General features: G+C 38.4%; 1 protein-coding gene and 1 long non-coding RNA gene across 9 annotated transcripts in view; one reads left to right on the plus strand and one right to left on the minus strand.

The window, feature by feature from the left end:
• nlgn1 (neuroligin 1) overlaps positions 1–14024 on the plus strand; it is an 816109-nt gene that overhangs the window by 323466 nt on the left and 478619 nt on the right. The gene's annotated exons all lie outside the window — the stretch shown is intronic.
• On the minus strand, positions 156–10093 carry LOC103278159 (uncharacterized). Its single transcript, XR_505831.3, has 3 exons — positions 9740–10093; positions 9550–9638; positions 156–1086 (listed from the first exon to the last, which is right to left on the minus strand). It is a non-coding gene; the product is annotated as an uncharacterized LOC103278159 (long non-coding RNA).

The following is a 14024-nucleotide window of genomic DNA, read 5'->3' on the forward strand; positions in this document are numbered from 1 at the left end:
ATGCAAAACACAATGATTTGCTTAAACTAGCCCTAGAGAATCCAAAACAAAAGGCACAGTCTGCCCCATCTACAAACATACAAGTGTGTGTGTGTGTGTGTGTGTGTAAGAGACTATGAGTAATTATTTTGTTTCTTTTAATTTTCTGGGACAAGACAGCCATGGCACCTGGCATTAGTAGCTGTAAAAGGACATCAGAGAAATTCATGGGTGATGAGGCCATTAATTGTTTTTACTTGTCATTATAGACACAGTTTCTAGGTTCAGAGGTACAGAATGCCACCTGCTTATACCTACAGCAGAAGAAAACCATTAATTTCATGCCTCAGTTGTGGGCTTTTCATAGGCATTTGGTCATAGGTATGAAACAGCATGCAGGATTATTTTATTTTTTTTATTCAGTAAGAATCTTCTTGACATATTCTGTTGAATCAAAGGGATTTTGATTTATATAGGAAGGTCTCCTTTTAAATATGACCTCTTGTATTTAAACTTTGCCCATTCCTATAGCTTGTCCCAGAACATTATAAGACCATGGCTGGAGCCTTCTCTTGAGAGGTTTTATGTGCTGCTGGAGAAAACTCAGGTATGATTTAAAGGTTTCATAGCCTCGCTGTGCAGAAAGGGGATGGAAAGTGAGTGAGGCCAACACTGGGCCCTTGAAGTCAATTCAATCAATGGGGAGAGGAAGGGAAGAAATAAATATTGCATTGTTGTTATTGTTGTTGTTGTTTTTTTTTATTTTCAAGGGCTACAAGACTCTAGATAGCCCAGTCATCATGGTCATGATGATGATGATGATGATGATGATGATGATGATCATCATCATCATCATCATCATCATCATCATCATCATCATCATCATCATCATCTCCAAGTTGCGAGTCCTCCTAAACATTGGGTAGCTCATTTCCATCATGTCTGCTGTCTTCAACATGCATGCACTTGTGGGCAAGAGTTGATGTGGTTTCTTCCACCATTCATGACTTGAAAATGGCAGGTCAGAATGTTTGAAACTATGTTGGAAGCAGGGACATCACTCCCTGTCTGCCTCTTCATATCAGCTGAACTGATGAAGTGTTAAACCTGGATGGATGACAAGAAGAAGAGGAGTTAATAACTGGATCATGTATTTGACTGCTGGGCAACCAAGCAAGAATTACCCTGTTATATGCTTCTAACCAGGAGGTATTAAAGAATATTTGCATAATTGGCTAGTGACTACATCAAATGAGTTCCTCTTCCATTTCTGCCAGCTGATGGCATCTATGCCAATGGGGTTGTGAATCATTTCCTGGAGTCAGTCTGAGCATGCAATGAGCTATCCAGTGTGCTGAACCCCAGCACTGATTCAGCACCTAGCGAAGGGCAAAGTTTGTAGTTGGTAAGGCACCAGTACTCTTTTGCACAAAAACACTGTAGATCTACAACTCCAGCAATTGCTGATCCATGGTAAAGTGGTACCACACTGTATTAATTCTAGGATGTGGATGCACCCTGTTTTGTGTCCTTTCTATCACAAAAGAACTGCCAAGTTGTTGGAGTGAAGATGAGCAAATCTACATTTTTAAAGATACTTTTTCCAGTTCAAGATTTACAAAGAATCTTGGTAACCTATTTCTGTTATTGTTCTAGTGTATATTTACATATTCATTTATGTGTGGCTTCTGTTCTGCTAAAAGCTGTAGGGTTCAGAAACAAAGCACATATATTTTACATTAAGGTCTTCAAACGTGCCTATTTAAGGAGTCTTGTCAGCAGTTCTGTAGAATATCCATGCCATTCTGAAGTTACTCTATTAAGGGTCTTCTTCCTCCCCATTCTTTTATGTCGTGTCTATTCTTGCCTTACTTTTTATGTATCAAGTCTTTTCTAAAGGTTACAGCATTGGTAATTTATGTCTGGCAGTTTTGTGGGGACTGTGGTTTAATTGCAAAAAGCAGTGGTTGTTTAGTTAATTGGTAACATTTTGAAATAAAGGGTTTCATTTATGAATTATGTATTAATATTCAGTTCATGGATAATAGATTTAGCTCTGTTGTTCTTTGGCTTATTGAAAATCATGTTAAAATTGTATTGGAAAGTATTCAAGAGGTGTGTGATAAAGTGTTATTGGTTCCAGTATTTATGTCTTGGAAAGTTATTTTTTTGAAATTTAGGAGTTATGGTTATAATTCCAGGGTCTAGCAAAAGCAGTTAGTAACAATTATAGTAAACTTTCATTAAGTAGCTTTTTGCTTTTCTATTATTCAGGAGTAAATAAAAGACTATATTTTATTACATTTCCCAAAAACATTGAAATTCTATGACTTGTAAAATGTTTAAATCTCCTTCTAAATCTCCTTCAGCAACACAACAAAATATAATAATAAAAGTTTATTTCCAACCTACCCTATCTCTCTGGGGGGACCCAGGGCAGCTTACAGATATAAAACATAAAAACTGGCAAAATACAAGGCAAAAATACAAGAAGGGCTTGAACATGAACCATGTGATATTCCTCCTCTACCATTTAGTAATCCCTGTAATGATCAAACTGCTTCCAAAAGGAGTGAAAGTATCCCTCATTATGAGAACAATAAATTTATTACAAATTAACTAAATACTCCAAAGTACATGCTTCTGATCCCTTCACATTACTTCACATAGCCTGAGGAATCACACAACACAGAGCCATAGAGTTAAATGAGTGGAAAGGGATAATTTTGACAATATATGTTTGCCCACCATTATGCAAAAGAAGCTCTTTTGGTGATTTGGAGTGGACTGTTGAGTAAGGAACAAATAATGTAGAGAGCAATTCTCTCTTTCTCAGGCATCTGACCGAGAGACTGTAGTAAAGGTGTCAATGCCTGTCTAACTACAGAAAAAGAGTCCTATTTGTTGAGCAACAGATCCTTCCCAGTATGTTTCTGGAAAGCCACCATAGGTGTCCTTCCTACTAGAAGCTTCCTGCCAATTCCAAAAAGCAAAATATCAAGGGGATTTTGGATTGGGTAACCATGGATCCATAGGATTCAAAATTCCATTATTTCCACAGTATTTCTTCTTAATTGATCAAAAACCATATTGTCAATGGAGTTGCCACAGTTAAGGCCATCAGTGGAGGACAGAGACACATTGTGGCATACATTGCCTATCCCTGCCATATTGTGCTAGTAAGGCTATGGGTATAACATTCATTTTACCATGGAATGCCACACTACCCAAAGGACAGAATCATTCTGATTAGCTGTCATGAAATCTAGATTGAAGTTCTGGTTCAGTTATGAGCTAACGAAACCTCAATTGCACGTCTAAGTCTGTATTAGGGCAGTTGGCTTACTGAGAACATTTATGTGTATGTGTCTATGTGCTTTCAAGTTGACTGTGGACTTACGGAGAGCCCATACATTTCATCTATTGCTCTTAGGCAAGGAAACAAATGCCATATTAGAGGTGGCTTACCATTGCCTGCTTGTGGTATTCCTTTGCAATCAGTCATCGAACTAATTGCCAGGCCTGACTCTGCTTAGCTTCCAAAGTCCTAGGGGATCTAGTGCCTTCAGGGTGTTTTGACATTATCCATTTTTATAAGGCCAACTTGAAATGCCACAAAATACTGTGCAAGCACGTAGGTTCCCCAAAACCCAACAGGAGAAAACTATGGAGTCCACCTGACAGTGGAAACTGCTAGAAGCCTGCAGACATTTGAATGAGGCCGTACCAGGTACAAAGTGATAGCCTACTTGGAAGCTGGTGTTGAAATTAATGAGCAAAATAACTTTTTTAGGGGGGAGTAAGTTTTATTGCAGTAAACTACTTATATGGGAGGAATGGAAGAAGTTAGAATTTGCTGCCAGTAGCTGTATAACTAAGTGATGTGGGGATCAGAAAGGAAAATAGGCATGAGGCTGAGAAAAAGAAAGGACTGCTACAAGCTGCAATAATTCAAAAAAATAGTTTTGAAAAGGGAGCAATCACTTTCAATGAAATGAGTCAAGAAGGGCCCAACAACTTGCCACTTTCCCTGAAGAAGGTTAAAATTCATAAAAGTGGCAGCAAATGGACTTCCCTAAAAAGAGCACCCCATCTTGTTGATGCCACAACTGAAATATCCTGACTTGACAACAATTCATTTTTGAAAGTGTCAGTGAACTGCATCCATTTCAGCCATTTCAGTAGTCCATTTGTAGATCATGAGTTTTCAGGAGAACTTCCTGTTCTTTGGTGGATGGAGATTTCTCACTATTTAATATGGGGACAAAATTCTTTTCCTCTTTACCACTACCCCTATTTGTCATGGTTGCCACCTTTTCCCCTCCAAGGATTCTGTCATATCAGCATGTTAAAGAAACCTTCCCCTGATTAGTTAAAAGAAGGTATCATTATCATCGCCATCTCCATCAGAAGGATGACCATTTATCTTCTTTTGTACATGGGCATGGTGGAGCAATGCTAGTTTCCTCTCTCCCTTCGAGGCCAGGGCAGTGGCAACTAGAATGGAGGGTGGGCCTTTTATCAACCTCTGATGATGGAGCTGGGCCTGTCTCTATCAAAATATGACATCTCATTGTGGCTTCTTCTCAATCCATAGTTTAAACCAGTGTTATGGAGAAAGCACAGTGGTCTAGAGCAGCCTGTGGTGGGACCTCAGCTTCAAAAGAAATCCATCCCCCTTGACAATCTGAGCCTTTGTGAGAACATTAAAAAAAAATGAAGTTCTCTAAGGGCACCTGTCACCGGGAAACTATAGACAACTTGCTTCCAGGCAACTGACAATAGATGTGTCTGAAAAGGAGGGAAAGGCAGGGCTTGTTCATATACCAAGGAACTAAGCCAATGCCTGACTTTTTAGCAAGTATGTGTTAATATTAATGAAAAATCCTTTAAACTCTTCAGATTGCCCTTCTTTGAAAATGTAATTGCCATAGTGCAATAATAAGCCTCAAACAGCATTGGAGTGCTTCGTTTTCCATAGCTAATTTTACTAGGATATTCTGCAGGGTTTAATTGCCGAAAGACATTGGACTTTGATGCCCCTTTGAAATTGTGGCCATTTTCTCAAGAATCTGCCAAGTGAATTGTTACATGGAAGCAGTTAGAATAATTCGTGCCAGAGTAATGAAAGTTAATTGTACATAAATTTACAGCCATTACTACTGTTATGTTTTATCATGATCCCGCCCCCCTCCCCACCCTGGAATAAAGAATCTGCTGGGAGTTATTAAAATAAGGAATTTGTTCATTTTTATTCAGATAATCACAAATGAATAAGAAATTCTTGTGGGTCTATGTATTCCCAGCAGTGAGTAAAAAAAATAAGAGAAAAATATGAAAATAATGTCAAAGGATGCATCTACATTGTAGGATTAATGCAGTTTGTGTGGTTTGTTTGCATTTAAAACATTCCTTTCTATTCAGGAAATTGTGCTTTCTGCATAGAACATTGTGTTTCTATTGGGAAATAGTATTTCCTGTGAAGAAAATGCTGTTTCTGTTGATTCACCAAAAATGTTGGAGCACAATGGCACAATGGGTTAAACTCTTGTGCTAGCTGCACTGCTGACCTGAAGATTGGTGGTTCAAAACTGTGAGATGGGGTGAGCTCCCATCTGTCAGCCCTAGCTTCCCATGTGGGGACATGAGAAAAGTCCCCCACAGGATGGGCAACGTCCCCTGGGCAACGTCTTTGAAGATGGCCAATTCTCTCACACCAGAAGCAACTTGATTCAATTTGCTTCTGACATGATTTTAAAAACCCCAAAAATGTTGAAAATGGTTGATTTGTATAGAAATCAGCGTGTCATGCAAAAGAAGAATACTTTTTTTTCCTGTGCAAAAAAAATGCTGTTTTCTGTGTAAAACATTAACATGCAAATTTTGCATGGAATAAGTCCCAGATTCTGCATCCAATAAGATCCAAAATACTTCAAGAACTTTTTAGGTGAGAAGAAAATTAATAAGATTATTCATTTTTTTCCTTTAAGAAAAAACAAAATTACATCACTAACCTTGACATACAGAAATATCAAATTTAGAAGATTGTCAATTTTTGCATAAAACATGTTATGTGAAAAAAGAGGGCATCTCCTCCCACCAACAATAACACCAAGGTTTTTGTAAAATGTTTTTTTTCTGCCGAAAGGTTCCGAAATGAGAAAATTTTCCATAGTTCACAAAAATCAATGTCATTTCTCCAAGTAGGCAGAAACCTTGAATTCATTTGTTGTTCTTTTAACATTTGCAGTTGATTTTGCCATAAATTCTAAAAGTTGGAGGGGACCAATCTGGCACTTTCACTTTCTTCCATCATAACCTTTTTTTAAAACAAACTTATTGCCATCCAAATTATAGGAAAATGTGCTGATGTAGTTTTTAATACCCTTCTTATGCATTGTACATACTTTCAAGTTTCATGTTGATGTATGGAGACCATATTAATTTCATAGGGTTTTGTTAGGCAAATAATGGAGCCAACAGCACATGGTCCTTGTTGGCTACTAGCTCCCATCCAACTGCTTGCCAGGGCTTACACTGCTTTGCCTCCAACTTCAGACAGGATCTGGTGGCTTTCAGCTCTTTAGTTAGGAGCAATGACTGCAAAACATAGGCATGAAATCTTGATTTCTTATCTATGTGTAGCAGATGGTGGCAAATTCAATAGGTACAGCTATTCCCAATAGGCACGAGACCATGCTGTACTAGCTTACCATGCAGCTGTTATAGATAAGGAGCCTATCGGATAAAAAATATACTGTAAAACCAGTCCAGCACCACAAATATATCTAAATATGCAGGAATCCAAATCCAGACTTTTAGAATATTAGCTAAGCTCATTACCCTTTGCCAGGATCGTTGAATCATCATTTTTGCTAAATGTTATGAAATCACTGAATGTATTAAAGCAAAACAATTACTATATTCTTTCCAGTTTGTTATAAATCAACTTGCATATCTTGGAAAAATCCTATAAAAATATTTATGAAGCAATTTGCACATTTATGTTTGTTTGTTTATTGATAAACAAACAAACTGAACAGAGGTTTTTCACATCCATAGTCAGGCAAAAACAAGCAAGCAAACCAGACACATATGATGCACATTCAGTTTTGGTTTCAAATTCTTGCCTTTGTATCCCAGTTTTCCTCCAGAAAACTTGGATATGGTTGTTATTGGATGTCCTATAAACAGTTATCCCCTCAATAACATATAAGTGTTGTTAGTATTATTATGTTATATGAATTCAGATTATTCATTGCTGGACAATATTGTGGGTCAGGCATTCTGTTAATGTATATTTTAGCAGCCTTTTCTTCTACAGTCTGTTTGATAGCCAACCTTGAAGTCTTCCATCAATAATTGTCACATGAGATTTTCAGACTCTCCTGTTGCTGTAGAATGACGGTGGAGCTAATAAAACACAAAGGCCCACAGCCTAGCAATTTGTTTTGATGGGCACTAATGAAACTGATACTTTGATTTGCTGGTCCAAATTCATTTCTGCTATCTGATTTCCCCTCCAGCTACAATGCAAGTTACTTTTGTTAAATGACTGTCGATGAGCAGATGGCTTTAACCACTCCCGTGTCCTGCTCTCTTGCAGCGTTATTCCAAAGGGAAGGCAATTAAGGGGGGTAAATAAGCTCTGCCTCCCAAATAAGGAAGATTTAAGTAGCATAATTCCAGTAGATGCAACTCCACTCTCAAGCCAGAACAGTAATTTTTACCTTTAAAAAGCAGCTTTGTTGAACTTAGTTTATTAATCAAACTTGAAGTAATCTAGATTGAATTGCTTGTTTTATCTCTAGGCTTGTAAAACAGCTTCTGGTAAATGAAAATAAAGGAAAGTTATACCAGACGCGAAGAGCTAGGAAATCAAATATATGCTATTGTTTATTGCTGAGAGGAATAGAAAGAACTGGAAAGATAGAAAGAACATTTTTGCAGTAGTCCATTTTTGCTTTCCATTATTGCTGGTATGGTTGTAATCTGGCTTTGTCTGATCTGCAAAAGGGTCACTTAGCATAAGAGGCTAGAAGCCTTCCCACAGTGAAAGCATAGACAGAAAGATGGCCATCCAGAAATGCAGCAAAGTGCCTGCTAGATACTCAGTAAACATGGAATCGATCATACTTGGCATCTGTACAATATACTATTTGTATCCATCCAAATTGGGAGTATTTCTGCTTTAGACTGGCCATGGATTTTTGGATAGGTATATATGAGCCCTTAGAGTCACACAAGAAAACCAAATAAAACATAAAAGGTAAAGGTAGGATACATCTAATTAGAAGAGTCTTCTGGCACATCAGGTTAAAACAAAGGACTGTTTAAAGAAAAAGACACGTGTCTGCTGGAAAAGAGTTCTCAAAGGGTAGATGCATGTGTGTGCAAAACCTCATGGGTTTTTCTTCACAGTATAATTCCTCACAACACTTTGGGATATTTGAATTCCAGGAGAAATTTGAGTAAAATTCTTACAGGTCTACTATTCTTTCTGAAGAGAATTTTCAAGTGTCAGGAAACTTGGTTTTCAGCCTAGGAATGAATAATTATGACGATTCTTTTCAATACCCAATATGAACATTAAACATGTTTTCCCAAGTCCTCTGCTCAGAAAGATGATAGATTTATTTTCTTATAAAATTCAAGTCACAGATAGGGATATTATAAATGGTTGCCAAATTTCTCATCCTTGATGAGAAGCGGGAGAAAACCAGCAAGTGCCATGAGATAGAGTTAACTTCAGCAGGAGAGCAAAATGATTAATCCTTCCCTCCTCTCTTCCATCTGCACAATTTGCACAGGAATCTTCTACACAAAATTACCTGTTTGTTTTCTCATTTGATTAGCAAAGCACAAGCATGCCCAGCAGGCACTTTATTGACCAGAAAAATGCAAACCATGAATATGGTTTTTTTGCTGTGCAAATTAAGTAGCAATTATATTTTGCATAAACATGCTTGCACTATTCGTGCAAAAAATCATTTTTAATAAGTGCCAAACACTTTCACCATTAAGAAGTGAAATTTTGAGATGTTTCATTCTTCTGAACATAACTGAGATAAACAAATACACCTAGTCACAGAACTATTGTGGGGTCAAGGCAGGGTGGACCTATGTGCAGATCTCAAAATGCATACTTTAAAGGTGCTTCAATGCCTTTTTATTGTCAGTTCCCAGGGAACTATTACTCCTTGTTTTTGGACAAGTGTGATGACAAGACTGATTCAGATTACATTGCAATGTACTAAAAACGCCACAGCAAGGGCTGACTGAACACTCTATTCCAGGAACCCGGATGGTGTCGGCCTATAAACCTCTCTGTGACCTCTTTCCCTTTTGTTGGCAGTATTAAACCAGCAAGGTATGCTGACCTGGGCATTTGAATTACTTTAACTATTCCGCTATGAATTTCTTAGCTCATCCACATTGTGCTGCCAATTACCAAAATCTCCCAGGTATAACTAAGCACAACACTGCCCATAGTTCTCTTCTTTCTGGAATATGTGGTTGTCAATGCTTACATACAGCTGTATTTAAAAGCAGGGAGAGAGCTATACGTACCTCTTAAAGCATGCTGGTCTATATTAAAAAGAGGGCATTAGAACTGCACATTTTGCAGAAAAGAACAGTTTTATTGCTCTTTTTATGACCTACAAAATGCAAGGAAAGTTTAAAATTAATAGCAACCAATGTACAGTAACAGAACAGAAAATAAAAGAGAAGTTTATTGCATGGGAGCAGCTGTACTCACCTTATCTCCTTTCCAAAGGAACAGAGAAGCTTTATGCCATGGAATAGAAAAATGTTTGCCAAAGATCAGCATATTTCCTTCTTCTTTTTTTCTTTTTCTTTTTGGTCTCTTCTGGAAATTGCATTGGTAAAAGTCAGGGGCACATTATGGAAGAACCCCTCCAACTGTTGATGAAGGATGGTCACTTCAACTGTAATATGTAACAAGGACTTGTGAACCTGGAAGAAACCAAAAATGTAAATATCTGATCCAAGGCTGTTGTCCCTTCACATCTACTCCACTTCTCCCTTCCATATTAAAGATATACTACTATTCAGAGCCATGTGTGTGAAGAACACTGAATGCTCTTGGCAAAACAAGGCATCATGCCAAGGTGCCTGCAGAATGCATAGCTTCAGGTTACTGAAGTAAGTGGGCCATCCAGGCCTGGTGACACCACATGACAGCCTTGGGCAGCTGCTGAAGCATTTTGGGATGGGAAATGGGTGCAGCTGGAGCCTTGCTGCCACCACCCCACTGTCTGCCAAGGCCAACAGCAAAACTGGCAGCTAAAGAGAGATCTGTTAAATGAAAAAAAAAGTTATCAAGATTTTTTAAAATAGAAGTTTTAAAATAAATGCTTTGCCCAATGCTTGGAATGATGATGATGGAGTATAACTCCCAGCTAAAAGTGACATACTGCCTAGTACATTCAGGGGTATGGAATACCAGAAAGATATTTTCCCAAGCTCTGGCTTTGCAATTTCCTTGAGTCATTTCACTCCTTCAATTCCTGGTAGGTGTGTATATGTTTGTGGACTGAAATGTCCTGTATTTGAATTATTTGTCCAATTTTACGGTATATATTCAAGTCTAGATATTTTAGTCAAAATTGACCCCGAAATTATGGGTCAATTTATCTATGGGTCAGTGTGAGTTCTGTACCACACACACATACACACACACACAGAGAGAGAGAGAGAGAGAGAAGAGACGGAACCGTTGTCTTCTTGGAGCAGGCTGACAAAAGGCAAGAGCTTAGTCCCCTCTATTTTCTTTACTGAAATGCATCTTCTGCCCTTTTTTAAATGCCTGGGCAGGAAAATTGTGGCATTGGCCCTTTTCCTCTCTGTGCAATGACCTCCAGCTTATCCATGAATCCCATCAAAATCCATAATTTTGCCCACCAAACCTTTCCTTAGCTAATACATGAGGTTGACTTATACACAAGTATATACGGTATGCATACTCTGGAGAAAAAATGAAAAAATGATTAGTTCTGATGTATTCTAAAGGGCCTGCAGATTTTGTCAACACCACGGTATCCCACTGTCCTTGAGATCTCATTGTCCCTGATTATTATGATGATTTTCCTTTCTGCTGCCTAGTTAATTCCTCCTATTTGTGTATCGTAAATGCCAGAAGGAATTAAAGAATGCTAGGACCTAGAGGTCTTGAGAGAGCATCTCCATGTGTCAAGCTACATGTCCTAGAATCCCCTATACAAGTCTTTGCTGTCACTTCTGCTCTTTCTCTGCACTAGAGGAGGGCCTGGGCCAGCAACTCACTGTTCATAATCTTTACTTTGCTGTAACATGTTTTTACAGGTTCTGGACAATTTATATAGATATGGGGGGAACATTTGCATAACTATCCTCAGGCACATGATGACACCAACTCTCCCCATATAATAGGCATGTCACTGGCATTGGGGGAGATTGTTGTTTCAGTTCAGTTTTGATACGATTTTACCCTGATTCACAAATAATGTCAGATTAGCTGAGTGTCCTCAACACTGCCCAAAATTATACCTAATATCTGTCCAAAGGCACCATGACAGTCTCATTTTATTCTTTTTCTTCAATACTTTTACAAATGTGTTCAGAGGAGAATGATCTGGAAGCCATGCCCTATGAGGAACTGCTTAGGGAGCTGGATATGCTTAGCCCAGAGTAGGAAAGGTTAAGAGGGGACATGGTAGCCATGTTTAAATATCTGAAAGGATGTCATAGTGAACATAGAGAAAGCTTGTTTTCTGCTGCTACAGAGAATGGGACACAAAGCACTAGATTCAAGCTACAGGAAAAGATTCCCCCGAGAACTTCCTGAGGGTAAGGATTTTTTGGCAGTGCAACATGCTGCTTTGGAGTGTAGTGGAGTCTCTTTCTCTTGATGTTCTTATCCATATATCCGGAGTGTTTCGACTGTGCATTCTTGCAATGACAGGAGTTGACTGGATGGCCACTGGGTATTTTCCAACTTTGTGATTCTATGAAAGCAACTTCTGAGAGCTTTCTCTAATTTTCTCACATTCTGTCAACCAGTGGAATGGATAGCATCGATGCTTTAAACCAGGGGTCCCCAAACTTTTTAAGCAGAGGGCCGGTCCACAATCCTTCAGACTGTTGAGGGGCCGAATTATCATTTGGAAAAAAAATACAGATCCTCAGATCTACAGAGATACTCGCAGGAACACCTCAGCAAGCAAGAGTCCAAAAGTGGCAGGCTAAGACCCGGAACCTCAATCAGGGGCTGAGACTGGATGAGAGACTCCCTCCTGGGAACACAGACTACTTACTTAAGTCAATAAATAGCTTCCTAGGATCTAGAACAGGGGTCCCCAAACTTTTTAAGCAGAGGGCCAGTCCGCAATCCTTCAGACTGTTGAGGGGCCGAATTATCATTTGGAAAAAAAATACAAACAAATTCCTATGCATACTGCACATGTCTTATTTGTAGTGCAGCAACAACAACAACAACAAAAGAATACAATATTTAAAAATGAAAACAATTTTAACCAACATAAACCTATTAGGATTTCAATGAAAAGTGTGGGCCTGCTACTAGCCAATGAGATAGTCAAGTTAATTAGGATTGTTGTTGTTGTTGTTGTTGTTGTTGTTGTTGTTGTTGTTGTTGTTGTTGTGTGCCTTCAAGTCATGTCAAACTTTGGCCGAGCCTAAGTATAAAATTAATTATTTATTTACTACATTTATATCCCACCCTTCTCACCCCAAAGGGGACTCAGAGCAGCTGTATGTACATCTATATATATAAAAGGGTAATGAAATTTCGACCTAGGATAAAACAACAAACCTACACATCCCAGAAACACTAAATGTGGCAGCACAACCCCTCATCCATGCCTCTATGTTCATACAACAAAAAGCTCCAGCTACTCCAGAAAACGGCCAGGCTTTGAGACTGCAAGGCTATTCACTGCTATTCCACCTGGCCAACAAAGGATTCCCATAAGCCACAGCAACACGTGGCCAGGCAAAGCTAGTATAATATATTATATTATTAGCATAACACAATATTAGCATTATATATTACTATATTGAACTATACCACTATACTATTATATAATATGTAATATATACCATATAATTAATATTATTATATGGTATTACTATTAGTATTATATTGTAAGATAATAATAAGATTATTGTCAATATTATATGTATATACAATATATTATATTATTAAAACTGATATAAAATATTATATTATAAAACTGAGGGCGGGGGCCAGGTAAATGACCTTGGAGGGCCGCATCCGGCCCCCGGGCCTTAGTTTGGGGACCCCTGCTTTAAACTATCCTGTTTTCATGCTTTTTCTCCTCTTTCAGAAATCTTAGCTGCACTGTGTGAGAGAGCTTCTATTGACAGTGAAAGATAGGGCACAGGTAAATGTTTTCCCCTGACATTAAGTCTAGTCGTGTCCGACTCTAGGGTTGGTGCTCATCTCCATTCCTAAGCCAAAGAGCTGGCATTGTCTGTAGATGCCTCCAAGGTCATGTGGCCAGCATGACTGCATGGCACACCATTACATTCCCATCAGAGCGGTGCCTATTTATATACTCACATTTGCATGTTTTCCAACTGCTAGGTTGGCAGAAGCTGGGACTAATAGTGGAAGCTCACACCGCTTCCTGGATTTGAATTGCCGATAAAGGAGCACAAAAATAACATGAAAATGTTAGAAACACATTTGAGCTGGAACGGATTTTAAAACTTTACATTTTTTAAAGTTCTTCACTTAGTTAAGAAGTGTCATCAGAGTAGGTGTAAGGTAAGCATTTTTGTAAAGAGGATTCTGTGCCTGGGACATCATCACTGAGAAGGTCTTTCCCCTAGAAGCTGTCTAGCAGGGAGTTCATGAGATATAAAATACGCTGTTTTATCTCTGAGCCAATACGTTGTGAGAATCTTTTTTGACCATTTGTTTTCCACCAATATGAGAAATTCTCCAGCCATTTCTAAAAGGTGGAACATGTTCTGTACAATGGAAAATGGTATAATTA

The sequence above is a fragment of the Anolis carolinensis genome, chromosome 3, assembly GCF_035594765.1.
Source record: "Anolis carolinensis isolate JA03-04 chromosome 3, rAnoCar3.1.pri, whole genome shotgun sequence".
NCBI classification, from domain to species: Eukaryota; Metazoa; Chordata; class Lepidosauria; order Squamata; family Dactyloidae; genus Anolis; species Anolis carolinensis.